This window comes from Microcaecilia unicolor, chromosome 5, assembly GCF_901765095.1.
Source record: "Microcaecilia unicolor chromosome 5, aMicUni1.1, whole genome shotgun sequence".
NCBI classification, from domain to species: domain Eukaryota; kingdom Metazoa; phylum Chordata; class Amphibia; order Gymnophiona; family Siphonopidae; genus Microcaecilia; species Microcaecilia unicolor.
Window position 1 is genome coordinate 116,551,718 of NC_044035.1, and position 16,381 is coordinate 116,568,098.

The 16,381-nt window shown below is 41.7% G+C and overlaps 1 protein-coding gene and 1 long non-coding RNA gene across 2 annotated transcripts in view; both read left to right on the forward strand.

Annotated features, from left to right (window-relative positions):
• LRMDA (leucine rich melanocyte differentiation associated) overlaps positions 1-16,381 on the forward strand; it is a 2,054,983-nt gene that overhangs the window by 663,362 nt on the left and 1,375,240 nt on the right. The gene's annotated exons all lie outside the window — the stretch shown is intronic.
• LOC115470235 lies at positions 4,945-13,860 on the forward strand. The gene is made up of 3 exons (XR_003942147.1): positions 4,945-5,043; positions 7,300-7,304; positions 13,849-13,860. It is a non-coding gene; the product is annotated as an uncharacterized LOC115470235 (long non-coding RNA).

The following is a 16,381-nucleotide window of genomic DNA, read 5'->3' on the forward strand; positions in this document are numbered from 1 at the left end:
ATGCCAAGTTTGACTTACTGGTTTAAAGAAAATATTTTCCCACAAGCTGTTCCCCAACTGTTTTTCTGAGGCATACTGCCCAGCATTGGAGTTTCCTTTTAAATTAAAAATTTCCAAAATTTTTGGGAGCTCAATCTGTATTGCTCCAAAAGCTCCAATCATAGTTGGCATTTCAGTTGATATTTTGCTCCAAAGTTCTTTTCACTTCATTTTGTAAATCGCAGTATTTTTTCCAGCTGTTTTTAATCAATTCTATGTCTATATATACATTTTTCTTTTTAAAGATCATGATGTTAGGAGTGTAATGCTCAAAGTGTCTCTCAGATTATATTTTGAATTCCACCATATGGATGCCTAATTCCGATTTCAGAAGGGGAGGGATATTTATGTCCAAAAAGATGGATGTTGCTATTAAGATCTGGTACCAGGCACATCCAAGTTACAGAAAAGCGACTGCTGCCCTTGCTGAATGTGAAACTGGCAAGGGATACTGGGCTCTGTGACAGCTTCAAGAACTATGGGCATTTATGCTATAAAATAGCAAAGTACATGTACCTGTGGAATAGCCTAATGGTTAGAGCACTGAACTGAGAGCCAGGGGACACTGGTTCAAATCCCACTGCAGCTTTTTGTATTTTTCTTTTTAAATTGTGGATCCTCCAGGGACAGAAAAATACCTTCTGTACCTGAATGTAAACCGCTTCCATATAAGCTCAAAACTATTGAAGCAGTGTACATTCGGGTGCAGTAGGTATTTTTCTTTCTTGGAGGGCTCACAATTAAAAAAAAACAACAACAAAAAACAAAGAGCTACAGTGAGATTTGAACCAGGGTTCCCTGTCTTTCAACTCACTGCTGTTAACTATAAGGCTATTTGACATGGATGTCTGTGTGTCCATTATATAATGATACCTGGTCAAAAATGCCCTAGTAAAAAGACCCAAACACAAAATAGCCCCCCCTCCCCCCAAAAAACAGACAAAAAAGCCTCTGACCAAATAGCCCTGACAAATGGATGTTTTCACCTGGACCTGTTTTTCTTACGACTAAAGGCACAAAAAGGTGCCCGAAATGACCAGATGACCACCGGAGAGAATCGATGACCTCACGTTACTCCCCCAGTGGTCACTAACCCCCTCCCACCCTCAAAAAACATTTGTAAAAATATGTCGTGCCAGCCTCAGATGTCATACTCAGGTCCATGACAGCGCATGCAGGTCCCTGGAGCAGTTTTAGTGGGTACTGCAGTGCACTTTCAGACAGGCGGACCCAGGCCCATACCCCCCCTACCTGCTACATATGTGGAGGAAACAGCGAGCCTTCCAAAACCCACCACAAACCCACTGTACCCATAGATAGGTGCCCCCCCTTCACCCGTAAGGGCTGTGGTAGTGGTGTACAGTTGTGGGTAGTGGGTTTTAGGTGGTTTTGGGGGACTCAGCACACAAGGTAAGGGAAGTATGTTTCTGGGAGCAATTTATGAAGTCCACAGCAGTACCCTCTAGCGTTGGTGTCCTGGCATGTCAGGGAGACCAGCACACTATGAATTCTGGCTCCTCCCATGACCAAATGGCTTACATTTCGCCGCTTTTGACATGGACGTCTTTGGTTTCGAAAATCGCCGAAAGTCAGAAACATCCATATCTAGGGATGTCCAAATTTAAGGATTTGGATGTCTCTGATGGTATTTTCTAAATGAAAGATGGACGTGCATCTTGTTTTGAAAATACAAGTTTGCCCGTCCCTGGATTTCACCGTTTTATAAGGACATCCAAATCGCAACTTGGTCGTCCCTTTCGAAAATGCCCCTCCATGTAACTTTGTAAGTCTAAGTGCTTTGAAAATATGCCACTTTATTTGAACAGTACAGAGGGACATGTGTCACTTTCTATTTTTCTGATGTTGTACTGTATGCAGAGTGTGGCTTCTTGGGAATTCAGGAAAATGCTGGACTAGGGACCTAGGCCTGTCTGGGAGCAAAGTGTTAACATATTTGTATATAGTTCCTGAATTCTGTAAATATTGTTGCATTATTTTGATTTTTTTGGGCACTTAATTCATGGAGTGTATTCAGTGAATGTAACATACACCATCTAGAATGGGTGTACAAATTTTTATAAATAAATCAATTTTGTTCTTTTTTTTCTTAGAGAGTGTGTGAGTCTGTGATTCTCAGAAAGAGCGTGAATGCATGCACGCATGCCTGTTTCAGCACTCCAATTGTTACAAAATATAAAATGTGGCCCCGATAGGAAAAGTTGTACAAGCCTACTCTAGAGCTCATGCTGTATCTAAGAAAGAGAGAGGCATGTTTGACTGCACATGTGTTAGAGTGGAGCTTCTTCATGCTTAAGAGCCTCTTGAGCATCAGGCAGTGGTGACTTTTTTCATGGCATACCCTAGAACACCAATGTTCTTCCTATTGGAAAAACAGAACAAGCTGGATTGCTACAGGACCCTACACAGAAAGTACAAGCTAGCAGAATATCACACTTCTGGAGCACCCATAAAATACACAGGCCCTTCCCAAACATAGAATAAGGTACCACAAAAAAAAAAATAGAGATATAGAGTCAAGCCAGAAACTGCATGTACTGCAACACCAGAGAAATAGAAATTATAATGCTTTCCTCCAGTCTGTGCAAAATACAAAGTGGTGCATATTCCCAGCACTGGTATATTCTATTCACTACATTGAAAATAAAGAACTTTATTTCTCTTCTGTTGTCAGAACATTTTCAGCCCTAATATAAGACTCACATCCCACAGGACTGATGACTGAGCTTGGTGGCTCCAATATTATTTTCTCCTGCCCCTCACACAGAAAAACGCTAAAGTAGATAAAAGTAGATAGGGGAATGGATCAAAGCTTTTAAGCCAAGAAAGTCATTAACCAGCCCCCACATTCACCACCATACACTGATGTGCCCCCAGGCCCGAACCAAACCTTATCAAGCTGCAGCTTACCACAATCTGTTGAAGTTTCAGGCTCTTACCTGATGTCATCTGAGTCTGGCTTCTTTTTTTGGGAGATCCCTTCCCTCAGTCCTGGGCCACCACCTCCTGCTGCAGTGCTATTCTCTGTTGTTTTGTTTTGTTTTGTTTTTTGCACAGCTAGCCTCTGTACTTCTTCCAGTGTGATACAGTGCCATGTACTCTCTGTAGAATGGCACTTACATGGTATGGCTTCTTCACAGATACCTGGTCATACTGCAGCTCTTTTCTTTACAACAAATCAAAATGCTGCACTTTGTCTGCTCTATGCCTCTTTCTCTACTATGGCAGCCCTAACCAGGAAGCAAGCAAGAGTGTCACATCAGGACTTAATGGGATAAAGAGGAAATTATCTTGCCAAAGTCTGCAGCTCAGTGCAGGAAGGGGCAGCTCACTCAGGATGGGGGCAGTAACTCCTCATGTCCCAAAAAAACTAAAACTTAATCCCCACGTATCACTATGAAATTCTAATGTATTTCATAGTGATACGTGGGGATTAAATTTGAGTTGTGGCCGTGTGCTTTGGTAATCCTACACCCATTTGTGTTACTGTAGTTGATTCCAAACAAACAAAACCCATGAATGCTTACCATCAATCTTTGTAACAGTTTTAAAAGTGAAATAATGGGAAAAGGAATTCTATCTGCCAGAGTCCCCCTGCTCCTGAACTGGTGGTGGCACCTGACATCTTCAGCTGCTGCTGCCAAGAGGATAAAAGGAGCGCTGACACTGCAGATGGTTGGAAAAGCAATCTTAAGTGCCAGAGACATCCTACTGCTGAGCAGTGCGGTGTTAGTGCCTGGAAGGAACCTGAGGCGGCATCCAATATCATCAGCCTCCACCAAGATGACTCATGGAGTGGATAAAAGCAGTGCTAAAATGCGGTGCATGGCTGCAGCACTCCAGGCCCCTTGGAAGCCCAGAAGGAGCCTAAGACTCTGCCCGATTAGTATCAGAGGTATTGCTTGTTTTATTTTCCTGCTAGCTTTGCTACAATATGAGGAAGAATAGAGGAAATGTTAAGTCTGGTATCTCTAGTACACCTAAAATAAGTGGGCTGATGGACAAACATCTAGTGAGTAAAGATCCTCCTCCTCCTCCCTTGGAGCTATCATCATCAACAAAACCCAGGTTTTCTTGGATATGGCTCGGTCCACATAGCTACATAAGAATATAAGCATTGCCATACTGGGACAGATCGAAGGTCCATCAAGCCCAGTATCCTGTTTCCAACAGTGGCCAATCCAGGTCACAAGTACCTGGCAAGATCCTAAAACAGTACATTGTAAAGAATTGTTGAAACTAAAGGACAAAGGCGATAAAGAAAGGTGCCTCATCCTTTCTTCAGTTTCATTATAAATGTGTGGATCAATTGAATGAGGTTCAATATGTTTACTTTGATTCAACCCAACTTGAAAGTTTTCTTATTGAGTAGTAACAAGGAAATGTTATGGCAATGTTATAATTTGAAGATTAGTTATCTACAAATTAGATTTTTCTTTTTTTTTTTTTTCCTAAACATGGTGTTTTTTCCCATTAATGTGGACTCCTTTATTCTTGTATTCCTGAGCCTGCCATGAGTGGGAAAGCGCGGGGTACAAATGTAACAAAAACAAAAATAAAAAAAATAAATGTAAAAAAATATATATACATATATTTTTTAAGTGAAAGTATTTCCACACCTTCACTTTGAAAATTTCCTAAGGAAAAGGACCCACACACATCAGCACTTCCTTTTTGTGTGGGTACTTTTTTTCCAAATAAAATAATGTTTATATTTTCAAACCCCACCCCATCTCTGTCCACAGGCATGCCTCTCCATACTGTAGGTAATATTACATATGAATGGTACTGCACCTGTAATTTTTCTCACATATCCCAGGATTCTATACATAGCACATGGCGTGCCTAGTAGCACGTGTAAACTTGCATATGCTACTCAGTTAACGAGCCAATTAGTGTTGATAATTCGCTAATAACCAATTATCAACACTAATTGGCAATACTTGGAATTTACATTCGCATCTTTTATGCATATTCTAAAAAGTGGTGTGCGTAAATTCTAGCACGCATAGCCAAAAAGGGGGTCACAGCAATGGGAGGAGTGTGGGCATGTCGGTGCCATCAATCAAATCTACACACATGGGTATAGAATTTGGTGCAGGCATGTACACTAGCGTTTTAGTGGCGTAAATGGGTGCTCCTAAATCTAAGCATGTCCACCCAGCCTGTGTGCTATTCTATAAACCACGTTTGAATGTAGACACAGCTTATAGAATACCGCTAGGTGCGTAAATTGGATACGCCTAGATTTTACCCACCATATGTAGGATCTAGCCAATAAGGGGCAGTTGTATAATTGGATGCCAGTTAGATGCCTAGATGCAGAATACTGAACAATAATTCTATAACGGCACTGAGACACCAAAATTCTATTTTACAATATTAGAATAAATTGACATCTACATGCGTACAATTAGGCATGCCCGCTTGGCACCATGTCATTAACAGATGCAAATGTGTATAGCTAGATGTGGCACTTTAACACAATACTTATATTATTCTGTGAATTACATGTATAAGTGAAAACCCTGCCCACACTCCAGCCACTTCTACACATCTTATATTTATGCGCTTAACAAATTATGCACCTAAATTATAAAAGAGCACTAAGCATTCAGATGACATATGCACAAATGTACGTTCACATGCATAAGTGCTAGTATTCTATAAATGTAAGCATGCCTATGCTGCTTAAATTTAGGCACCCTGTTCTAGAATGAGGAGAATTTTCATAAAGCTTATTTGTATGGGTGAAGCATTGTTTTCACCTATGGGAATAGTATTGAAAAATTACTCAACCTAGGAAACTGTAAATAAAAATTCTTATGAATTCAATGAAAAGTTATGCTCATTCTGTGCCAGAACCCCTCCTCCTTTTTTTTAATGTAAGGAAAAAGTTAATTCCTATAAGGTTTCGTCCCCAAGTCCTTCTCATCAGTTCTTTAAAATTCCATTTACTGTCAATATTTGTTCTACATTCTGTAGTCAAATTATGTTGACACCTTTTACTTTGTATAGATTTGAAAGTGTTGAGCAGATATTGAAACAGGCAAGTAGCATGGTCTCAGCAGTACAGTAACAGGTATACCTGCATTCATTTTCTCCTGGAGCCTCTGTTTGTCTTCTTTTTATAGAGGTAATATGATTTTATTAATGCTAAGTAATAGGAGAGTTTGGCAACTAGATACATAACAGACATACTGTCTGTTTTCTTCTCCTCATCCGTTTTTTTTTCTTGTTAAAGTCATCAAAATGTTGACAGCTTCATAACTCTTTTTAAAACATTCCAGTCTTGACAGATATTACAGATATTTGTCATTTTACTTACATTAAGTGACAGCTGAAATTAGCTTCCTGCTACACTGGAAACTCTTTTGGTAGTAGTGAGTCCAGTTAAATCTGTATTGCATTTCTTTAATGTGCAGTCGACTTCAAGTGGATATGAAAAACTAGGGCCACAAGGATATGTGAAAAGATCTGAATATCAATCATAAACCCGTGTCTTCTGTTAGTAGAACTACAATATTTCTCATTAACAAAATAATTGTTTTTACTTGTTCAAATTTTTGTACTATACAATTTAAAAAGAATTCATACCAAGCTTGGTAGGTGGTCATAACACTACACTTCTTTACATACATTTTCAATTTGCATTATTTATTTCACAGAATGAAATTCTTTAACACATTTTGGAACTTGTGTATAATGTTTAGGGTCAGCACTGAATGTCACATGCAATTATACTCAAGGAGCATATAGCAGAGGTATCCAGTACCATCAGGCAGGTTTTATTTATTTATTGTGATTTATTAACTGCCTTTATGAAGAGATTCATTGTCTTGCTTCATTGGTGGGATATTTGAGGTATTATTTCTTCAGACTGGCAGCAGATACCAAGGCGAGATATTCTCCTGAGTTTTTTTTTTTTTGTTTGGTTGAAAATTGGTTCACTGGTCATTGTAAATGAAGTTAATTATACTGGATGAAGATTGGTTAGAAGAGAGGACTGTCAGATCTTTCTTCAGATACTCTCCCATTTTGCTAAAGTCAGCATGTTCGAAATCCACTACCTTGAGTTTTGTGTCTCCGCACTCCACTTTAGTTCTCATATCAAACCACAGTTGCCTAGGCGGGTACTCACCCAGACATTAAACACACATTAATTGTGAGCATTAGATTTATTTATTTATTTATTTATTTGTTTGTTACATTTGTATCCCACATTTTCTCACCTATTTGTAGGCTCAGTGTGGCTTACATAGTACCGGAGAGGTGTTTGCAGACTTCGGTGTAAACAAATACAAAGTGATATTGTGGTAAGATAAAGTTCATGTGGCACAGCCACATTAGGGAATTGTACAACAGAAGAGTTGTGTAATGTCCATAATGTACTTTAGTTTTGTTGTGTTGCAGAGATCAGGCAATTATGTTGGATTGGTAGGGTATGCCTTTTTAAACAGGTTAGTTTTTAGTTTTTTTTCCGGAAGTTTAGGTGGTTGTACGTAGTTTTCAAGGCTTTTGGTAAAGATCCAGTTTTATCCCTTCCCTCATGGGTTCTGTCACCATTTGATTGAGCAGAGCACTTTGGCAGGCATCCACTGTCTCTCTGTTTCTTTCTGATTTTGTAGATAGGACATTCCAATCCAAATAAGGCAGATGAAATCTCCCAGCAACAGCACCTTCCCTTTTTTTCCCCTAGATTATTATGTCTGGGGTGAATACCTATCTTAATGTTTAATGGATAATTTATATGGATAACTTTAACAGGGTATGTGCAAAACATGTCTTTTCTTTTTAAATATCCTGGTTAAAGGTAACAGGATATGGTGCCCCAGTAGTGAACAAATCCTAAGTGCCAGCTCACCATGTTGCCTAGAAATTTGGCCACTGTGCCTGGGACTGGTCTCCTATGAATTACTCTCCTATGCCACTGTGTAACAGCTGTCTCCCACATCAGCTTGACTGTCGGTTGAGTTTGAGTTGCACAGTGCTTGAATCCTCACACTGTTCTTGCAAGATTTGAGACTGCAAGATCATACAGGAATTCATACACTGCATAACTCAAACTGACTAAGTTGCATGGGAGCAGGACTGAAAACAGCAGTTGGGAATGTCAAAGTGACAGCATTGATTGAGATGGTAACAGCACAGGACAAGAGGAGCATCAAGAATGTGGTACCTTCAAGAAGTATCAGAAGTCCACAAGATAGGGTTTGATAAACAAGTTGGAAGGATAGAGTAAGGAGAGACTGCTGGGGACAGGTTGAGAGAAAAAAAGAGACTAGAGTTTAAGGTGGGAGGAATAAGAGAATGGGGTGGTTAATGCATTAAGTTCTTGATTTAGTAAGTAGGAGAGACTTTTTGGCTCCTCAAAGTCCGAGCCATCGACAACAGCACTGGAAGTATCAAATTTGATGACTACCCAGACATCAGCTATCACTGAGACTGCACTGGCGTGAAAGAGGTCTCCACCTTCCTCAACATTGGGTGCTGATAGTTGGCTCCAGGACCAGTCAGCATCAGATCCAACACTGAGGATGCATACAGGTTCATCGTCGTCTTTGTCAGCACCAAAGGACCATGATGCTCAGCATCAGGGGAAGCCCAAGAAGCACAAGCATTGGTCCTCTTCAATGCACAGTGCTGGGGCATCGACATTGAAGGTACCTGAGCCGGCACCAGGAGGACCTTAGAGGAGGTGCTGGTGCACCAGTCTCTGGGCAGCCAGGTTTCCACTTCCATTTTGGCACCAGCTCATTCACAGGTTGGCCCTGTCCCAGCTCCCCAGCCTACCTTTGATGAGTGGTACAGAGCCATACTCAGAGAGGAGCTGGCATAGATGCTAGAGCTGCACAGTGCTCAAGCATTGAGGGCACCTATGCCAGCTGAGCCCCAGTTTTTTTTTACTGAGACTCCTACCTTGCTTGTGGAGCAGTCTTCAATGCCAGCGTCCTGACTGGAGTCGACGTCAACCCATGCATTACCGCTCTCGACATCTGGGAAGGAATCTTCCTTAGAGTCTGAGGGTAGGGCTGTTCCCCCACACTCTTTGGGGTATGGTACCACTGAGCTGGGACAGGCACAGATTCACTGTTCAACCTAACTACTGTGAGGAGTCTGATTGGGACTGCTCATGGAATTCAAAGGAGGACCCTCATTACTTCTCTGAAGAGGGGTCCTATTTGGTCTCTTCTGACCCCTCCCCAACTCAAGAGAGGCATAAATCTTAACCTGAGGGACTCTCTTTCACATGTTTCATGAAGTAGATGGTTTTAGCCATTCCATTTTAATTGGAGCTGGAGGAGAAATCTAGGACAGCGATGTTGTCTCTCCTGGATTACGAGTTGCCTCCTAAGGAGGGGGATCATGGTTCCATTATATCCTATTCTTAAAGATGCACTGATGAAGACCTGGGAATCTCCCCTCTCAATGCAGACTGTACTTAAGAAGGTGGATAAACAGTCCCGTGTCCAGAAGGCTCCTGGATTTGAGAGGGCTCAGCTGCCTCACCACTCTTTGGTAATCAAATCCACTCTCAAATGAGCTAGGAGTTCCAGGACTCATGCCTCAGCTGTCCCAGGTAGAGAGGTTTGGACACTAGACTCATTTGGGAGGAACGTTTATCAGGTCTCGATGCTTATTGCTCGAATGCAGTCTTACCAGCTCTACACAAGCACCTACCTGAAGTCTTTGCAATGCAGTAGGCTTACTTTCATGGACTCTCTTCCTCAGGATTAGGCCACAGAGCTTTGCCAGTTGGCCGATAAGCAGCTGGAGTTTAGAAAGTATCTGGCCAGGGGCACTTATAACACTTTTGATGTTGCAATCAGGGGGCAGGCTTTTGATGTGCTCCAGGAGAGAATAGCCACAGTCTAAGTAGCCGTTCCAAATAAGCTTTCCAGTAAGGGGGGCTCAGTTTTGTTCATTAAAAATGGTCCCTTGTAACCTCCAAGCAGTGGATTCTTCAAATAGTCAACACTTAATTGGCGTCAGAAACCATCAAATTGCCCACTTATAGCATCATTCATCAGCTTTTGGCACAAGCAGGTACTTGTAGAGGAAATCTCCGCCCTTCTACAGGCCAATGTGGTTGGATCCATGCCACCAGGGGAAGTAGGGAAGGGATTCTATACTAGGTACTTCCTTGTGCCCAAGAAAACAGGGGAATTCTGTCCCTTCCTAGATCTAAGGGCCCTGAACAAATTCCTGTTCAAAGAAAAGTACAGGATGCTTTCTTTGGTCTACCTTCTTCCCATGATTCAGGAAAACAATTGGCTATTCTCTCTAGACTTGATGGATGCCTATACCCACATATTGATACTTCCCAGTCACAGGAAGTATCTCAGATTTTGTGTAGAGAAACACCACTACCAGTATTGCGTTCTGCCTTTTGGCCTCACATCAGTTCCCAAGGTTTTCACCAAATGTTTCCGTTTGTGAGAGTCCCAGTGGGGACTCTATCCTCCCTGTGGCCCCAAACAGCTGGGAATCTAGCGGATGTCATTCAGGTCCCTCCAGAGTTGGGTCACTCCCTTCTCTGGTGGACAATTCTGTCAGATTTTACTATGGGACTACCATTCCAAATTCTTCCTCCTTAAAAGTGTTGACAATGGATGAATCGAACCTGGGATGGGGAACTCATGTCAATAGGCCTCACACCCAAGGGACATGGTCTGCTCAGGAAACAAATCTCCATATCAACCTCCTTGAGCTGAGGGCCATTTGGAACTCTAAATGCTTTCAGAGATTGGCTACAGAGCCAAGTTATTCTCACCCAAATGGACAATCAGGTTACAATGTACTATGTGAACAAGCATGGGGGTACGGGCTCCTACCCCTTGTGTCATGAAGTGATAGGGATGTGGAATTGTTCCCTCCTTCAAGTCCGGCAAGCCATGTACTTAACGGGAAAGGACAACAGCCTGGCAGACAGAATGAGCAGGATAATGCTACCTTATGAGTGGTTTCTCAATATGGTCATAGCCTGCAAAATCTTCCAAGAGTGGGGCACCCCCTCGGTGGATCGTTTTGCCACTCAATTCAACAACAAAGTCCACCAGTTCTGTTCTCTGTGCATCGGGTGGGAAGGTACTCATGCATGAGTGGTGGGATGCTGATAGAATTTTCTTGAAACATCTATATGCTAGCTAGCATCTGCATCGGGCTTCATCGGATGATGTCACCCACAAGTGAGAGTACCTGGCCTGCTGTTCTTGGAGCACACCTGCTACAAGTGAGTAACTTTGCTTTTCCAGCCCATCAGTCTATAGGTTGCCAGAATGTTATTTGTTCATTCATGCTTGATGTTAGATTCTGCTTCACTGATATCTGATTGGCTTGTTTCTAGTTTCCTACACAGTCTGTTCGGTGTGATTGTCTTGCTCTGGTTCCTGTGTTCCTGCCAGTTAAGGTCAATGCCTCCATTACTTGCTGGCAACTGGTATCTGAGGGCCCAAGCTGAAAGGCAAGCAATCTGAACAGGCAGAAGATATCCAACCACTTCAACAAAAGGTTGCTGCACTTGCCTTGACTTGAGCATTCCCACTCTCAGCATATGGGTACACACAGATTCCACTAACTGCTGTGACAGGTTCCTCTGTTGCTGACATTCAACAACTAATAGCAGACAGGAGGGTTGCTGTTTTCATTTTATGCTTGATGCAGTCCTTCTATTATTTAGTCAGGGCTACAAAGAAATAATAAAAAGGCAGGAGCATCAGTAATGGATTCCTTCTTCTCCTGGCTCAGACCAAAAGTCCAACAAGCCCAGTATCTTGTTTCCAACAGGGCAAGTCCAGGTTCATGTACCTGTCCAAATTCCAAATAGACATGGACACTGTTCAAAAATACCATCCTGGAGGCCCAGGCCAAACATATTCCACTAATTAGAAAAGAAAGATGGAACTCCAAAAGACAGCCAGCCTGGTTTAAAAGTGAGGTGAAGGAAGCTATCAGGGCTAAAAGAAATGCCTTCAGAAAATGGAAGAAGGAACCGACTGAAAATAACAAGAAGCAGCATAAGGAGTGTCAAAGCAAATGCCAGGCGCAGATAAAGAAGGCCAAGAGGGATTACGAAAAAAAAGATAGCATTAGAGGCAAAAAAACATAGTAAAAAATTTTTTCGGTATATTAAAAGCAGGAAGCCAGCAAAAGAATCAGTTGAGCCGCTGGATGACCGAGGGGTAAAAGGGGCGATCAAGGAAGATAAAGACGTAGCGGAGAGATTGGATGAATTCTTTGCTTCGGTCTTCACCGAGGAAGATTTGGGTGGGATACCGATGTCGGAAATGATATTTCAAGCGGACGAGTCAGAGAAACTTACTGACTTCACGGTAAACCTGGAGGACGTAATGGGGCAGTTCAGCAAACTGAAGAGTAGCAAATCTCCTGGACTGGATGGTATTCATCCTAGAGTACTGATAGAACTGAAAAATGAGCTTGCGGAGCTACTGCTAGTGATATGCAACTTATCCTTAAAATCGAGCGTGGTACCGGAAGATTGGAGGGTGGCCAATGTAACGCCTATTTTTAAAAAAGGTTCCAGGGGAGATCTGGGAAATTATAGACCGGTGAGTCTGACGTCAGTGCCGGGGAAAATGGTAGAGGCTATTATTAAAAACAAAATTACAGAGCACATCCAAGGACATGGATTACTGAGACCGAGTCAACATGGCTTTTGTGTGTGGAAATCTTGCCTGACCAATTTACTTCAGTTCTTTGAAGGAGTAAACAAACGTGGATAAAGGGGAGCCGGTTGATATTGTGTATCTGGATTTTCAAAAGGCGTTTGACAAGGTACCTCATGAAAGACTACAGAGGAAATTGGAGGGTCATGGGATAGGAGAAAAAGTCCTATTGTGGATTAAAAACTGGTTGAAGGATAGGAAACAGAGAGTGGGGTTAAATGGGCAGTATTCACAATGGAGAAGGGTAGTTAGTGGGGTTCCTCAGGGGTCTGTGCTAGGACCGCTGCTTTTTAATATATTTCTAAATGATTTAGAGATGGGAGTAACTAGCGAGGTAATTAAATTTGCTGATGACACAAAGTTATTCAAAGTCGTTAACTCGCGACAGGATTGTGAAAAATTACAGAAGGACCTTACGAGACTAGGAGACTGGGCAACTAGTTGGCAGATGACGTTTAATGTGAGCAAATGCAAGGTGATGCATGTGGAAAAAAAGAACCCGAATTATAGCTATGTCATGCAAGGTTCCACGTTAGGAGTTACAGACCAAGAAAGGGATCTGGGTGTCGTCGTCGATAATACACTGAAACCTTCTGCTCAGTGTGCTGCTGCGGCTAGGAAAGCGAATAGAATGTTGGGTATTATTAGGAAAGGTATGGGAAACAGGTGTGAGGATGTTATAATGCCGTTATATCGCTCCATGGTGCGACCGCACCTTGAGTATTATGTTCAATTCTGGTCGCTGCATCTCAAGAAAGATATAGTGGAACTGGAAAAGTTGCAGCGAAGGGCGACTAAAATGATAGCGGGGATGGGACGACTTCCCTGTGAAGAAAGACTAAGGAGGCTAGAGCTTTTCAGCTTGGAGAAGAGACGGCTGAGGGGAGATATGATAGAGGTATATAAAATAATGAGTGGAGTGGAACAGGTGGATGTGAAGCGTCTGTTCACGCTTTCCAAAAATACTAGGACTAGGGGGCATGCGATGAAACTACAGTGTAGTAAATTTAAAACAAATCGGAAAAAATGTTTCTTCACCCAACGCGTAATTAAACTCTGGAATTCGTTGCCGGAGAACGTGGTGAAGGCGGTTAGCTTGGCAGAGTTTAAAAAGGGGTTAGACGGTTTCCTAAGGGACAAGTCCATAAACCGCTACTAAATGGACTTGGGAAAAATCCACAGTTCCACAAATAACATGTTTGGGAAGCTTGCCAGGTGCCCTTGGCCTGGATTGGCCGCTGTCTTGGATAGGATGCTGGGCTCGATGGACCCTTGGTCTTTTCCCAGTGTGGCATTACTTATGTAATATTTTAGCTCATACCTTTCCAGTGTTAATTCCAGACTACTTACATTTAGGTACAGTAACTATTTCCCTTTTCCCTGAAGGCTTGCAAAGTCTTTTACGTGAACCAATGGTGGGTTAAGTGATTTGCCCACAATCACAAGGAGTATCAGTGGGATTTGAACTCTGGTCTCTGTGGTTTTCAACCTGCTGCTCTAACCATTAGACTACTCCTTCTTTACAGGGTTATTTCATTTCTTATAGACCACCTGCAAGCACGAAATTTATCAAAGCAGTGTACATTCAAGTACAGTAGGTATTTTTCTGTCCCTGAAGGGCTCACAATCTGAGTTTGAACCTGAGGCAATGGAAGGTTAAGTGACTTGCCTAAGATCACAAGGAGCTGCAGTGGGTTTTGAACTGGGCTCACCTTGTTCTCAGCCTGCTTCTCTAACCATTAAGTTACTCTTCCACTACAGTAGATAGGAATATATAGAATTGTCCCTTCTCGCCTTTCCCTCCCTCCCTCCCACCCACCTACCTACCTTTGCAGAATTACCTCCAGCATCGCCAGCTCTCTTTCCCTCCAACCCAGCAGTCATCTAGTGTTTCTGCGATTAGAGAGAGTTTCTCCATTCAGGTTATAGAGCAGTACATACTCATGGACAGGATAGAAAAGGAGGGGGTTTAGCGCTCATCTATAGAGATTTCTGTTGATTTAAACTATTGGAAAGATCTGATGAAAGTAATTTGGAATTTATGGTTTTGCCAATTGTTTGATAATGATTATAGAAATTTGTTGGGGTTTTTACTTTTATTTAGGCCTTCTGGAAACTGGAACTGTGTAAAGTCTAGAGTAGTTGAGGTAATTAGTCATTATTATGTTTTTTGATGGCTATATTGTTTTAGGTGATTGGAATTTACACCTAGAAGATGTTTCTAACCCCTCTGTTTTTCAATTTTACCAATTCTTCAGTTCTTTAAATTTAACGTTAGGTCCAATCTGTTCAACTTATAATAAAGGTCACACATATTTCATGGCATATACTACAACACATAATTTAGAACCTTTGGTAGATACTATTATTATTATTTATTACATTTGTACCCTGTGCTTTCCCACACACAGCAGGTTCAATGTGGCTTACATAGTAAATAGAATTACAAAGTATTGTAAGGAGAATATTATAAATTGTAATAAACATAGTAACAGTAAGGTTTTAAGAATATGTGAATTGAACATGGAAAGGTAAACAAGGTATGGTTGGCAAAAGGAAAGAGATTGGGAGGGGTATGGTGTAGGGAGATGGAGAAGAGAAGACTGGGGTATGAGTATAAGGAGTTTGGGAGATATGGTTTTTAAGGTATAATCATCTTCAGAGCAGGAGATGCGTGGGTGGGCTTAATAGGTTAGGTTGGGTCATTAGAGTAAGCTTGCTTGAAGAGATGTGTGTTCAACATTTTTCAGAAGGGTATATAATCATTAATTGTTTGGATGGATTTTGGTAGAGCGTTCCAAAGCTGGCTGCCCAAAAATGAGAAACTGGATGCATAGGATGTTTTGTATTTAATTCCTTTGCAGTTAGGAAGGTGTAAATTGAGGTAAGTACATGAGGACATTGATCTGTTTCTGATTGGGAGGTAGATTAGGTCATTCATGTAGCTAGGGGACTCTCCGTATTTGTATGGACTTTGAAGTTTATTCTTTCTTTGATGGGGTGCCAGTGAAGCGTCACTCAAAGTGGTGATGCGCTTTCAAATCTTAATTTGCCAAACATAAGTGTAGCTGCCGTGTTCTGGGTGGTTTGAAGTTGTTTCAGGATTTGGGTCTTACATCCTAAGAAAACACTGTTGCAATAGTGTACGTGGGTAATAACTGTGGATTGTACCAAGTTCCGGAAAGTGACCAAGGGAAGATATGATTTCACCCGTTTCAATATCCATATCATATTGAACATTTTTTTCGTGATGGCCTTGGCGTGGTTTTCGAAAGATAAACGGCTATCAATCGTTACTCCAAGGATTTTTAGGTTGTCGGATATGGAGAGTTTAACAGCTAAGGTGCTGAGAGTAGTCAGGAGGAATGGAGAGTATTGAGATGAAAGGACTAGGCACTGTGTTTTCTCTTTATTTAATTAAAAGCGTTAGCCCAAGAGGTTAGTGTGGTCACACCAGTAGTTATTTTATCGACGATTTCTAATAAATTGGATTTAAAGGGGATAAATATGGTGACGTTGTCAGCGTAAATGAAGGGATTAAGGCCATGTTTAGATAGTAACCTGGCCAGGGGAATCATCATAAGGTTGAAGAGTATCGGGGAAAGCAGAGATCCCTGTGGTAACCCACATTCTGATGA